Consider the following 14,137-nt stretch of genomic DNA (forward strand, 5'->3'; position numbering starts at 1 on the left):
AGGAAAGGGAGTACAATGTGCAAATATTTTTATTATCAAAATAAGAGGGGGGGGGGGGAAGGGGCTCTGGTGAATACACATAAAAATTGGGTGTTTAAAAATATATAACAGAGAGAGGGAATTGAAATGGGCATACAATACATGATATACACATGCTCAAACTCATAAATCTATAAGGGGTACAGTCACATCAGAATTGCGTATATACAGACAAGATCTTACATTAAAGTGACTAGTGCATATAAATCAACATGTCTCCAAAAAGAAGATTTCTGGGTACTCATCGTAAAATCTCTCTTTCTCAGAGTCTTCATTTGAGGACACAGAAAACCATGGGGTATATGCTGCTGCCACTAGTGGGTCACACTAGGCAAAAAAGTAGATTTTGGCTACTCACCGTAAAATCTCTTTCTTGGAGCCTTCATTGGGGGACACAGAAGACCATGGGTTGTATGCTGCTGCCACTAGGAGGTGACACTATGCAAAAAAGGTTAACTCCTCCTATGCAGTATACACCCACCAACTGGCAATTGTACCTCAGTTAGTGAGAAAGCAGTAGGAGAAAATAATAGGAAATAATGAATAATTTTACAGAAAGTGAACAGTAGAATCAACAGTCAACAGTAACCAACACAAGGGCGGGTGCTGTGTCCCCCCAATGAAGGCTCCAAGAAAGAGATTTTACGGCGAGTACCCAAAATCTACTTTTCTTTATCGCTTCATTGGGGGACACAGAAGACCATGGGACGTCCTAAAGCAGTCCCATGGGTGGGTAGATTATCACTCTCAGGGCTGACCTCGGGCCACTGCAGGTTGCAGTACCCATCTACCGAGGCTCGCATCTGAGTAGGCATAGCTGAGAACCCTGTAGAACTTAGTGAAGGTGTGAAGTGAAGACCAGGTTGCTGCCTTGCAAAGCTGCAACGCTGGGGCCTGGTGGCAGACCGCCCAGGAGGCCCCCACCCCCCTGGTGGAATGGGCCGTAATCCTGAGTGGGCGTGCTCTGCCCCTTACCCGGTAGACTTCCAAGACGGCAGAGCGGATCCATCGAGCAATGGAGGACTTGGAAGCGGGAAGACTTCTGCGTGGACCAGATGGAAGCACGAACAGAGAATCTGAGTTTCTGAAGTGAGACGTCCTGGAAATATACAGGCGGAGGGCCCTAACCAAGTCCAGCTTGTGGAGAAGAATCTCACGAGGGTCAGAAGGGTTCGGGCAGAATGAGGGAAGGACAATGTCTTCATTGAGGTGGAAAGAGGAGACCACCTTAGGAAGAAAGGACAAGACTGGCCGAAGAACTACCTTATCCTGGTGGAAGACGAGATAGGGAGAATGGCAGGAAAGTGCCGCAAGTTCAGATACACGATTGACGTGATGGCTACTAAGAAGGCGACCTTCCAGGAGAGGAAAGATAGAGGCACCTCTTGTAGGGGTTCAAAGAGGGAATGCTGGAGAACAGACAGGACCAAGTCAAGGTCCCAAGGCTCCACTGGAGGCTGGTAGGGGGGAACAGAATGGGCGACCCCTAAAGGAAAGTGCGAAACTGTGAGTGAGAGGCAATCTTCTTCTGTAAGAGGATGGAAAGCGCTGACACTTGACCCTTAAGGGAGCTGAGAGTCAAACCCGCATCAAGACCGGACTGCAGAAAAGACCACAGAACAGGTAAGGAGAAGGTCATGGTCGCAATCTGATTAGATTCGCACCAGCGGAAATAGGACTTCCACGTACGGTGGTACATGCGGGAGGAAGAGGGTTTCCGTGCTCTGATCATTGTTTGGACAACTCGGTCAGACTCCCAAGGAAGTTAGTACTGTGGCTTCAACAGCCATGCCGTTAAATTGAGCGACTGTGAATTCTGGTGGAAGATTGGTCCTTGAGCGAGAAGGTCCGGAATGTCTGAGAGTCTCCACGAGACGTCGGTGAGAAGGTGCACAAGTTCTGCATACCAAAGACGACGGGGCCAATCCGAGGCCACGAGAATTACTGGAACTCCTTCTGACTTGATCTTCTTGACTAGTCTGGGGATGAGCGGAAGCGGGGGAAAAGAGATACGGAAGGGAGCATTGTGACCAAGGAATCGCTAGGGCATCTGTTGCAACCGCCAGTGGATCTCTTGCCCTGGAAACGAATCGGGGAACCTTGTGGTTCCACCTGGAGGCCAAGTGGTCCACATCGGGGGTCCCCCACCTGAGGCAAATTTGCTCGAAGATGGTGTGATTGAGGGACTACTCTGCCGCAGCGAGACCCTCTCGGCTGAGAAAGTCGGCGGCCCTATTGTCCACTCCTGGAATGTGGACGGCTGAAATTGCTGGGACGTGTTGCTCGGCCCAGCTGAGAATGAGACACCTCCTCCATCGCTGCTCGGCTTCGGGTTCCTCCTTGGTGGTTTATGTAGACCACCGTCGTCGCGTTGTCGGACTGAACTCGAATTGGAAGTCCGAAGAGCAGGGTCTCCCAGTGTGAGGGCCAGTCGGACCGCCTTGAGCTCCAGAATGTTTATAGGAAGAGTCGATTCCTTAACAGTCCAGCAACCCTGGACTGTGAGGTTCTGAAATGTGGCTCCCCAGCCTAAGAGGCTGGCATCTGTCGTAATGACCTTCCTTCGACGGGGAAGAAATTATCTCCCGTGGAAGATAAGGGGGAAACATTTCCACCACTCTAACAACTCCCTGACTCGTGGAGGGAGCACGACTGGGCGATCCAGTGAGTGAAGAGACCTGTCCCACCTTGATAGGAGGAAACCCTGGAGAGGACGAGAATGGAAGTGGGCGAAAGACACCGCTTCTATTGACGCCACCCTCTTCCCGAGAATGCTCATGCAGTACCGAAGAGAGCAAGGAGGAGGGCATTGGCGGTTCCGAATTCCCTTGAGAATAGCCGAGTGCTTGTCTTCGGGTAGGAGAACCTTTGCCTGTGCAGTGTCGAATACCATCCCGAGAAAGTAGATGCGTTGTCCTGGGATATGTGATGATTTTGGTTTGTTGATCAACCAGCCGAGATGGGCTAGAGTATCCAGTGTGATCCTGAGGCTTTCGCGACACTCCGCAGCCGAGGGAGCCTTGACGAAAATGTCGTCCAGATAAGGGATGGCTAGGATTCTACGAGTCCGAAGAATAGCCATGACGGTTGCCATTATCTTGGTGAAGACTCTGGGCGCTGTTGAGAGCCCGAACAGGAGAGCTGTAAATTGAAAATGGTGATCCTGAACCGCGAAGTGTAAGAATCTCTGATGAGCTGGGAAAATCAGAATGTGAAGGTAGGCATTCCCCAATAAAGATCTCTCCTTCCGCCTTCCCTCCCCGGCTTACCTCCCCCTCAAACAAAAAAAACGCAAATGTTTGAACTGTTTACATGAAATTGTCTAAATGTTTCTACTTTGTTCCACTAAACTAATGTAATATATAAATGTTCTAATATGTAATAATAAAAATATTGTAACCAGTGAAGGTAGGCATCTTGGATGTCCACCGAACAGAGGAACTCCTCGGGTTCCATGGATGCTATAACTGAGCGAAGAGACTCCATGCGGAAGTGGCGGAGACGGACACGACTGTTGAGCTGCTTCAGATCCAGAATGGGGCGGACAGTGCCGTTCTTTTTTGGAACTACAAAAATGTTTGAATAAAAACCCTGAAACCGGTCTTGCGTGGAGACGAGAGTGATAACCCCGGAATCTCGCATGGACTGGATGGCCGCAAAGAATCCCCTGGTGAGGGAGGGATCCTTGGAAGGATGAGATTCAATAAAGCGTGGACGTTGGAGTGAAGAAAATTCTATCTTGTAGCCATAAGAGACGACGTCTCTGACCCAAGCATCGTCTATCACGGAAAGCCACACGCTTCTGAACATCCGGAGGCGACCGCCAACCCTGGCGGAGAATCCGGGAATGGGAGCCCAGTCATGCAGAGGAGAATCTATTGGATCTGGAGTTGGAAGGCTTGGACTGCTGACCGCGGGAACGCCAAGAACACCAAGAGGGTGTTGCCTTAAATGAGGGCTTCCGTCTTTCCTGACGTACTGGCGAACACTCCCGACGGGTGCTGTTGCTGGCAGAAAATTGGCGAAAGGGGCGAAAAGGGAAGAGGCCGCCTTTTAGGAGGGGCTCGAGGGAGCTTTCGCTGAGGAAGGAAGGTACTCTTACCCCCTGTCGCATCAGAGATTATTTTGTCTAGCTTTTCTCCGAATAGTCTGGCCCCCAGAAAGGGGAGACTGGTGAGGGACGTCTTGGAGGCTGAATCCGCATTCAATGCCTTAAGCCACAAAGCCCTGCGAATTGTGCCAATGTTACCAGCTGCCAGGGCCGCGGAGGCAGCGGAGTCGAGGGAAGTGGTAATCAGGTACTTTCCGGCATGGGCGATCTGATTTGCCAAATCTGCTAACTCAGGCCCGGGAGCGTCAGACAGTATACCACGTCGAAGTAGTTTTGCCCAGGCGGAGATAGTCTTGGAGACCCAGGTGGATGCAAAGGCTCAGCAGATGGCCGATCCAGAGGCTTCAAAGGCCGACTTGGCTAGGGATTCTATGGTTATGTCAGAAGGGCCCTTAAGGGAGGCACCGTCAGAGGGGTAAGGTGGTACTAGAAGAAAGTCGGGAGACTGGAGGGTCCACTGAGGAGACACTGACCACTTACGACGTAGTTTAGGCGCAAAGGGATAGAGGATTTGTGCTTGCTTGCATTTCTGAAAAAGTTTGTCAGGATGTTCCCACGGTTTAGAAAAAATGTCATCAAATTCCTTGTGATTTTCAAAGACCTTTGGAGGCTTTCTGGTCTTTTTAAAAGGGAACCAACTGACTGGTGGGGATCGGTTCTACGTCCTTCACCTCTAGGGTCTGATTAATGGCAATAATCAGACTGTCCATCATGCTGCTCAGTTTGGACATGTGTTCAGAGTCCAGATCGGAGTCCGAATCGGGGTCCTGGTCCGAATCCGGTACTACTGCAGAGATCTGTGCAGAGGCATGTGATGTAGGCGAGGGAGAGTGCACCACTCTGGAGGGGTTAGAAGAGCTAAAGGACGAGCTTGAAAATGACCGGTTCCTAGACCTCCTGTGTGACCTGCCCTGCTGAGATGACAGCGCTACGGGATCAGACTAGCTCTGGGCCACAAGGGGGGCTCCAGAGGTGGAGGCGGGCAGACGCTCTAGAGCTGAAACCAGGGTTTGAGATACTGTGGTTAGATTATCCACGGACTGGGAGAGAACGGCAGCCCACTCAGGTGTGGGGGCCGAGTCCTCGTTACGGGCGGTGCTGGGCTCCGTAGTAGTCATAGTGGGGGCGCTGCAGGCTTGGCAGAGGGGCGAGGACTGCCCTGAGGGAAACTTTTATTTTAGTCAGTGTGACTATAGAATGACAGCACGCATCTATCTAGCTAAAGTAGATCCTGAGGCGGCTAGGCCATAGCACTGTCCGTTAGGCATGATTAAAAAGGAGTCTGATCATCTAAAGTCCTTGTTTGAATTAAGATATGTGTGTATTGTTCTAACAAGGTCTAGTTTGTTTAGTTTTGTTTCTATGGTATGAGGTAGTGTTGAACAAAACGAGGGAAGAATGATTTTCTCGCTTATGTGAAATGACGAAACTACCTTGGGGAGGAAGGTAATTACCGGTCATAGTACAACTACATCTTAATGTATATATAATTAGAAACGTGGCATGACCTGAGCAATGGTGAATTTCCGACCTGGACCTATAATGTAATGGCTACTAGGATCATGACTTTCTTTGTAGTGTTATGTGCTGAATTGGCTCACAAGTTCGCTTTGTAGTTCATTGCAGACTAATTTTTATGCCAGATTTCTATTATTGGTTGGTCAGGGGACTATAATAAGCTAATTCCTTTAGGAATGTTAGGACTTGAGATAGATAGGCTATGTTTTTCTGATCAAAGTATAGACAGGGCAGAGATTAGATTTGTCTTAGGAGGAAACTGAGAACTAACCCGGAGTCTAGCTCTGACTGAACGAAAACTAGAAGACTGGATAGTGCGAATGATAAAAGGAACAACGTTGTTTGATTGACACAAACTAAAAAGTGCTTTACAGCTACGGTGGTAAATTTTTTTATGTTACTGGTGTTCTGACCTTGATCATGGTCTGTATGACTGAGTCTGATAAACCTAATTCCTTTAGAACGGTGGCCCCAACAGCTATGCCGTTGTTTAAGAAACTATGAATTCTGATGACACAGCGGGCCTTGGAAGAGAAGGTCTTGACAATCTGAGCGTTTTAATGGCGCATCTTCTATCATATTGATGATTTGCGCATACCCTCTTAGTCAGTCTGGTCTTATTAGTACAACTGGTACCTCCTCTGTCTTAATTTTCTTTACTATTCTGGGGATTAGTGAAATAAGGAAGAAAATGGGTACGGCAGTGTGAACTGTGACCATGATGTTCCTAGTGCATTAGATGCCACTGTGAGGGAGTTGTGTGTACCTGATAGTAAACAGAGACTTTATTGTTGTTTCTGGATATGATTAGGTCAACATCTGGCTTGTTCCAATTTTGGCCTATCTGATTAAAAACTCGAGTGTAGTGACTATTTTCCTGATGTCAGGCCTTCGTGGCTTAGGTAATCTGCCGCCCAAATCTCTACTTCTGGGCTGTGACCTGCTGAACTTTGTTACATGGTTCTCTGCCCAGGTTTGTATCCTTGATATTTTTACCATGACTCTCAGGCTTCTGGTGTCCTTGGTGAATTACATACTGTACAGCTTATGGCTTTGTCCCACAGTATGCAGATTGTTCAATTTGATAGTGACTGCAAACGATGATGATCCCGAGCGAGGCTTCGTAAATCTCCCAACAACATTGAAGGATGACGTTTTCAGGAAAACTGCTTCCCAACCTGCGAGGCTGGCATGATCACTACCTAGTGAACAGGAAGGAATGAATGTGTAGGAAAAAGCGGTGACTGTAGCCACCACCTTAGGGACTGATGAACCTGTGACTACGTTGACTTGTTTCACATATAAATAAATGCTAATTGTAAGGCTCTGCTGTTAAATTGGCTGAACTAAAGCGTGTGGGAGTCAGCCACCATCTTCCTAGATATTTACATGTCAGTTCAGACAGGAACAGATCTGTACTGTATGGGTAGTCGACTATCTTGTAGTAATGCTTACGTCTTTTATTCTGTAAGGAACAGTGTAGCTTGAACCCTGTAGATAGCACACTCAGCAATATTAGACGATGGTTGGGAATCATGGACGATTTTGTTGTGTTGATTATCCACACATCTAAACTAGGCTTTCTGTGGTGATATCCAGACTTTGAAGACCTGATTGATGAGACGGACCTTTGAGGAGTATGTCGTCTAGATAAGTATGACTATGATTCTTCTGGCTCTGAGGATGGTCTATGTTGCTGATACTTGTGTAAAGACTCCGAGAGCAGATTAGTGCAATAAATTTAAATGTGTCTGGTCTTCAGCAAAGCGCAAGAATCTTTAATGTCTGTGGTAGATGGTATGTGTAAGCACTCATGTCAGATCTCTGTTGAGCCCATAAATTCTTAAGGATCCATCTGTTGTATCACTGCTTGAAGAGGCGCCATCTTGAAGTGGAGATGAGATAGATTGAATTTACACGGTGGGATCCAGAATAGGGCGTACTGTTCTGTCTTTCTTTGGTACAACTAACAGGTGTGAAAAAAAAACCTTGAAACATTCCTCTGATGGAATCGGAACAATTGCTCCTGCTTCTTGGAGAGTAGATATGGCTGAATAGAAAAACTTTGTACGAGAAGTTCTACTTTTGGCGGCTGTGGATAGCACAAAACGGTGTTTTGGTGTCAAATTGAGTTCTATTTTGTACCAAAAATCGACATTACCTGAATCTAAGAATTGTTTACTTCTGAGCATCACATTTTTGTAAAGAGCTAAAGTCATCATTTTCATGATATATCTTACTTGTCTTTGTGTCTGAATAAACCCTGTCCATATGACGCGTTTTCGGGTTGAAATTATTTTGAATGAAGGTTCGTTCGTTTGTTGGTACACAACGCTCTTTTCTTGAATCCCGCTGTTTTATACCTGTGGCCTCGGTGATAGTGTGATCTAGGCCAGGGTTCCCCAACTCCAGTCCTCGAGGGCCGCCAACAGTGCATGTTTTCAGGATTTCCTTAGCATTGCATGGGTGTTGGAATCATCAACTGTGCAGGTGATTAAATTATCACCTGTGCAATACTAAGGAAATCCTGAAAACCTGCACTGTTGGCGGCCCTTGAGGACTGGAATTGGGGACCCATGATCTAGGCAATATCCGAATAATCGGAAAGGTAGACTGGCGATTGCTCTTTCTAGGCGTGGTGTCCACATTCCCTGTTTTGAAACATAGGACTCTGCCAAATTGACCACTGCTAAAGCTTAGCAGCTAATGATGTATAGGGACACTGACAGAGGATATCTCCCTGTATAATGTATTTGACTACCAAGATCTGCAAGATCTTTTGGCAGGAGCTCCGTTGACGATGCCGTCACGGAGAGGTTTTGACCAAATGGAAATCGTTTTAGATACCCAGACAGAAGTGAAGGCAGGGCCTAAAACTTTGTCTGCTGCCTCAAATGTGGACGTAGCTAAAGATTCCACTTCTCTTTTGGTGTAATCTTTTGAGGATAGCTCCATCAAACTATGGAAGTATAATGCTAGTGGAGAGTCAAAATACTGGCGGGTTACCCTAAGTGTGTGACTTATTTTTCTGAAAGAAATAGACTGTCTTCCTGAGGCAGATAAGACTCTGCAATGTTTAAGGTCTGGTTACCGGCCTGAACTAAACTGCTGACTATACAGTATCTCTCCTCTTTGAGGACTGGTTTGAATGAGAATCAGAACCAGAGTCAGATGCCGAACTGGGCTCCGATCCCTGCAATGTACGCATTTCTACAGTGGGTGAAGAACCGTCTGAGAATTTCCTGAGGGAGATATGGAAGGTGACGCAAAGCGGGTTTGTGTTTTAGAACCTTTTTGCGATCTGCCACGTTTGAGAAAGCCATTCGGTTACCCTGATATACAAAGAGATCACATTAGCGTTTCGCCACATTAGGGGGAACCATCCGTTATTCTGATACACCGAGAGGAGACCAGTGTTCGTCTGGGATTCGTATTTTGTGTAGGTAGCTTTTGCATAATCGTATCAGGGTCTGTGATACGCTGGTTAGGTCGACTACGTACTTTGAGAGCATTAAGATTCACTGTGGAATAGAGGACCCACGCAGAAATTGTCTGTTAGCAGGAGACTCCTGGGAGGTGGGTACTGGAGAATTTGTACCTGAGGGACATAGTGATGTTATCATAGTGATGTTATATAAGACACATAACTAGATTGTTGGCATGTGAAGATCAGATAATGATTATATCTAGATGAGCATTAAACCAATGTGAGGGAGAATTTAAAGAAACAATGTCAGAAAAAGTTAAACTATGATAGAGGAGTTGAGCTGAGTAGTGCAGATTTAACTACTGGGAGGCTCCATTGTGATTATCAGACTGTTCTGTACTTTGAGGCTTGGAGGTACTTCTCACATAGCGAGATCGCTGCTGAGTCACAGGTTTTATGACGTACCAGTGACCTCATCAGCGATCTCGCTGTGTGTGACACTAAGCAGAGACCTTGCCCCTGCTGTGAAATCGCTAATCGTTACACACAGCTCTGGTTCATATTTTGCTCGTTGCTCTCCCGCTGTGAAGCACACATTGCTGTGTTTGACAGTGATAGAGCAACGATCTGAATGTGCAGGGACCAGGGAGCCGGCGTCTGGCAGCAATGGTAAATATCGGGTAACTAAGCGAAGCGCTTTGCTTGGTTACCCGATATTTGTCTTTGTTACTAGCGTACGCCGCTCTCAGGCTGCCAGTGCTGGCTCCCTGCTCCCTGCACGCGTAGCCAGAGTACACATCGGGTAAATAAGCAAAGCGGTTTGCTTAATAACCAGATGTATACCCTGGCTACGAGTGCAGGGAGCCAGCACTTGCAGCCTGAGAGCGGCGTACGCTAGTAACCAAGGTAAATATCAGGTAACCAAGCAAAGCATTTTGCTTAGTTACCAGATATTTACCTTAGTTACTAAGTGCAGCATTGCTTCCACGCGTCGCTGCTGGCTGGGGGCTGGTCACTGATGAGATCTGCCTGATTGACAGCTCACCAGCGACCATGTAGCGATGCACCAGCGATCCTGACCAGGTCATATCGTGGTCGTAATCGCTGGTACGTCGTTTAGTGAGACGGTACCCTTACATTGTATGTGCTGCATTTGTTTGCATAGCTGGAAGAACAAATAGACACTGTACTGTGATTGAGCTTCACATTGTGTATGTTGAATTTGCTTGCATTACCAGCAAACTAGTGGAGAGGTGTGCAGCCTTTCCTGCCTTGAGACCAGTCACATGGTCTGTACTCTCATTGGGCCCAACAGGGTCACATGGTCTGTGCTCCGATTGGGTGTGGACTGTACAGCTGGCATCATTGTAAGGGTACTTTCACACTTGCGTCGTTTGGCATCTGTCACAATGCGTAGTGTGACGCATGTGACAGATGCATTGTAAATAGTGTGATTTAAAGGCCACGGATTCCTTTGAAATTACGCATTGCCATTATCACTGCACACACCGGCACTACTGCCCCCATCATCACCGCACACACCCAGGCCTTACCGCCCCCATCATCACTGCACACACCCCGGCACTACCGTCCCCATCATCACCGCACACACCCCGGCACTACTGCACCCATCAGCACTGCACACAAACAGGCACTACTGCACCCATCAGCACTGCACACACCCAGGCACTACTGCACCCATCATCACCGCACACATTCAGGCACTACCGCCCCCATCATCACCACACACACCCAGGCACTACCTCAGTGATGTCCCCCGCTGACAGTACGACTCACTTCAGTTGCTCTGTGGAGCTCACAGTAAGCGGCGGTGTTCTACTGCCGCTCCAGTCAGCTTCCAATGTAGCAGAGCTGAAAGCATTGTGGGACCTCGTGTGGATTATGTCGGACCTGGAGGGGTATTTGGGGATTACTAAAGTGGTGAAAGAGGGTGGTTTTTTGTCTTTATTCCAAATAAAGTATTTTTTCGGGTGTGTTTATTTACTTTCACTTAGAGGTTAATCATTGGGGGTGTCTCATAGACGCCTGCCATGATTAACCTAGGACTTAGTGGCAGTTATGGGCTGCAATTAACTCCTTATTACCCCAATTGCCACCAGGGCAGTTCGGGATGAGCCGTTAGAGTCCCGGGACTGTCGCATCAAATGGATAACGTAGTGCTCCCCATCCTGAGAATACCAGCCTTCAGCCATGTGGCTTTACTTTGGCTGGTATCAAAATTGGGGGGGACCGCACGCCGTTTTTTTAAATTATTTATTTTAATGCACTACATAGACCCGCCCACCGGCGGTTGTGATTGGTTGCAGTGAGAAAGCCATCACTCAGCGTGGGGGCGCGTCTGACTGCAACCAATCATAGGCGCCGGTGAACGGGGGAAGCAGGGAATAAGAGATGGAATAATGAGCAGCCGGCATTTTCAAAAGAGGAGAAGCCACCAGAGCAGTGTGACAGCTGTGCAGCGCCACGCCCGTGATCGGTGAGTATAAGAGAGGGGGTGAGAGGGAGAGACAGACCGAGAGAGAGAGAGATAGAGATAGATAGAGAGAAAGACCAGGAGTGATTTTAAACTATTTAGAACGTTCTGCTGAGCATGCTCAGAAGAACGTGACGGAATCCTGCACTGCAATCCATCGACAAATGCATGGCGACGGAATCCAGCACCATAGACATTCATTATGCCTCTTAACGGATTCCGACGGAATACTGCGGAGTGTGTTTTTTTTACAGCAACAGAAAAAGCTACATTCAGCGTTTCTTCCGCCCGACGATTACTGACGGTCACCGACAAAACAATTGATGCGCCGCGAGGCGGATGCAACGCAAGACCATCCATTGCAATCCGCCCTTAATAGAAGCCTATGAGGAATAAGCGGCCTCCTGCAACGGTTACCGTAATTCCGCAAGGCGGCGGATTGCAACGGATGCCGCACAACGCAAGTGTGAAAGTACCCTAAGAGTCAGCACTGGTAGAGGGGCGTGCCCAGACTCTCCTCTCTGAGGAACAAAGAAACACATGCTAACCAAGATGGCCCAGGGAGGCGTGGTTTTATCCAGCATGTGTGGCTATGGAGGGGAATAGAACTACACATGGAGACTAAAATGGCTATATAGGCATGCCTGAGGATTACCTCTGTGCTGCTTCCTCGTGTAATGGGAGGAAATACTGGTGGATATGTGATGGATCCACCCAGCTATCGCATGCTATGCAGGGATGTGAGTGGCATTTGCTGCCACCGCTGAGAGAGGTGAGTGGGGTTGTGGAGTCCCTATGGTGACACTGCCTAGGAGTCCCTATGCGGATATTGAATGGAGGGAGGCTTGGGAGGCCGGAAACACAGTCCTACCTTGTCTTCACCGAGGTTGGAGGTACCTGGACTTTTCCTCCCTTCTGTCTCATGGCCATGCTTCACTCTGGTGGGTGTGTGGGCTGGAGAGGTTTCCTTCTGTCTCATGGCCACGCTTTATCTGTATAGTATCCTCTTCTGTCTCAACGGTCTCGCTTCTCGCTCTTTATAGCAAGCGGGACGGAGACTTGGCTAGGATCGTGATGCCTCCCCGCCCAAACACTAAACGCCGACACGTTAGTGTAAATTGATCCTGCCATCCAGACCTGAGAGACAACAGTATGATCTATCATGTCTCCTGTGCTCTCGGTCGCTGTGTGGGAGAACAGAGCGACTCATTACACTCTGTTGTCCTTAGCAAATGCTTGATTTCTGAAATAGAAAAGGAGGAAATATTAGTGTAAAAGAGCGGTGATTGTGGAAAAAACTGGGGCTGAGAAAAAGACCCATGTCCACCTCCTACAACACTAAGCAAAAAACTGAATAACTTCCTGCCGGTATGTGGGTATATACTGTGGAGGAGAAGTTAAACTTTTATTTTTTGCCTAGTGTCGCCTCCTAGTGGCAGCAGCATAAACCCATGGTTTCCTGTGTCCCCCAATGAAGCGAAAGAGAAAGCGGACAATGGGCTTCCTATATCCCAGTTCCTAGTCTGTATCAAAAGTGCCAAGTGCATAAATAACACGCAAGGGAGAACATTGTTTGTACAGATGAGACCATGTACCCACCATAAAGTGCAAATGCCAGCAGAAAAGACCCCAAAAGCCCCGTCCCAGGGCAGAAGCTTTCCCCCAGCCCGCCAACACGTGTTTCGCCGTCGAAAGACAACTGCGTCCCATTTGCAGCTTCCTCAGGCAGGGAGAGAACATGTGTGCTTCTCACAGAAAGTGTCCATTTAATATGCCCACCCTACACTACTTCCGCTTGAGACATCATCTTTAGTGACGCATGCGCAGTTGCTCGCCACAACACCGCGGGCGGGAGAAGCCGTCAAACAGACACGGCGCATGCGCAGGAACAGAAACTCGTCATTCTGCTCCCACGTACATGCCGCCACCACATAGACGGCAATCATAAGGTGGAACAACAATAGTGTTAATGTAGCGCCCCACTGGGCTTTAAGGTACTCGTCACCGGGCCAGTGGTTTCTTAGGGTTGCTGTGACTGGCTTGACCCGGCTCCGTGGCACCATTGGCTACATGAAAAGACAAACAAGTGCGAGGGGGCATAGAAGGAGGGAGAAGGGTCCCTGGGAAGCATGTCGCCGGTTGCAATGGCGACTGGGTCTCTGCCTCCTCTGCCGCTGACCCTTCCTGCGGCTTATCCTCTCCCAGGAGCGGTGTTGGATGGGAATGGGGGATGCTTTGCAGCGCCACCCATGGTGCACGGCCAGGAATTAGCCGCCGCTGCAGAGTCTCTCTCCGGGGCTGGTGTTGGGTGCAGCCAGGATGGTATCGCTCCCCACATGCATAGCGGGACCTCGGGATGTTGGCGAGAACGGGGCGACAGTCAGCGGGAGCGCCGGGATGCAGGACAGCGGCAATTACTCACAGAGTCACTGGGTGCGGGTTCCAGATGCTTTTATTCTCTGGTTAAGATGGTATCGCGCCCAGGTGCTGGTCTTTGCATTCAGAGACTCCGGTCGATCACGGGCAGGTCTGAGGTCTGGTCCGGTCT

The 14,137-nt window shown here is 48.5% G+C and overlaps 1 protein-coding gene across 1 annotated transcript in view; it reads right to left on the minus strand.

Moving 5' to 3' along the window:
• The window catches only part of MCM3AP (minichromosome maintenance complex component 3 associated protein), a 121,884-nt gene that overhangs the window by 98,713 nt on the left and 9,034 nt on the right, over positions 1-14,137 (minus strand). The gene's annotated exons all lie outside the window — the stretch shown is intronic.

Source organism: Anomaloglossus baeobatrachus, chromosome 7, assembly GCF_048569485.1.
Source record: "Anomaloglossus baeobatrachus isolate aAnoBae1 chromosome 7, aAnoBae1.hap1, whole genome shotgun sequence".
Taxonomy (NCBI): Eukaryota; Metazoa; Chordata; class Amphibia; order Anura; family Aromobatidae; genus Anomaloglossus; species Anomaloglossus baeobatrachus.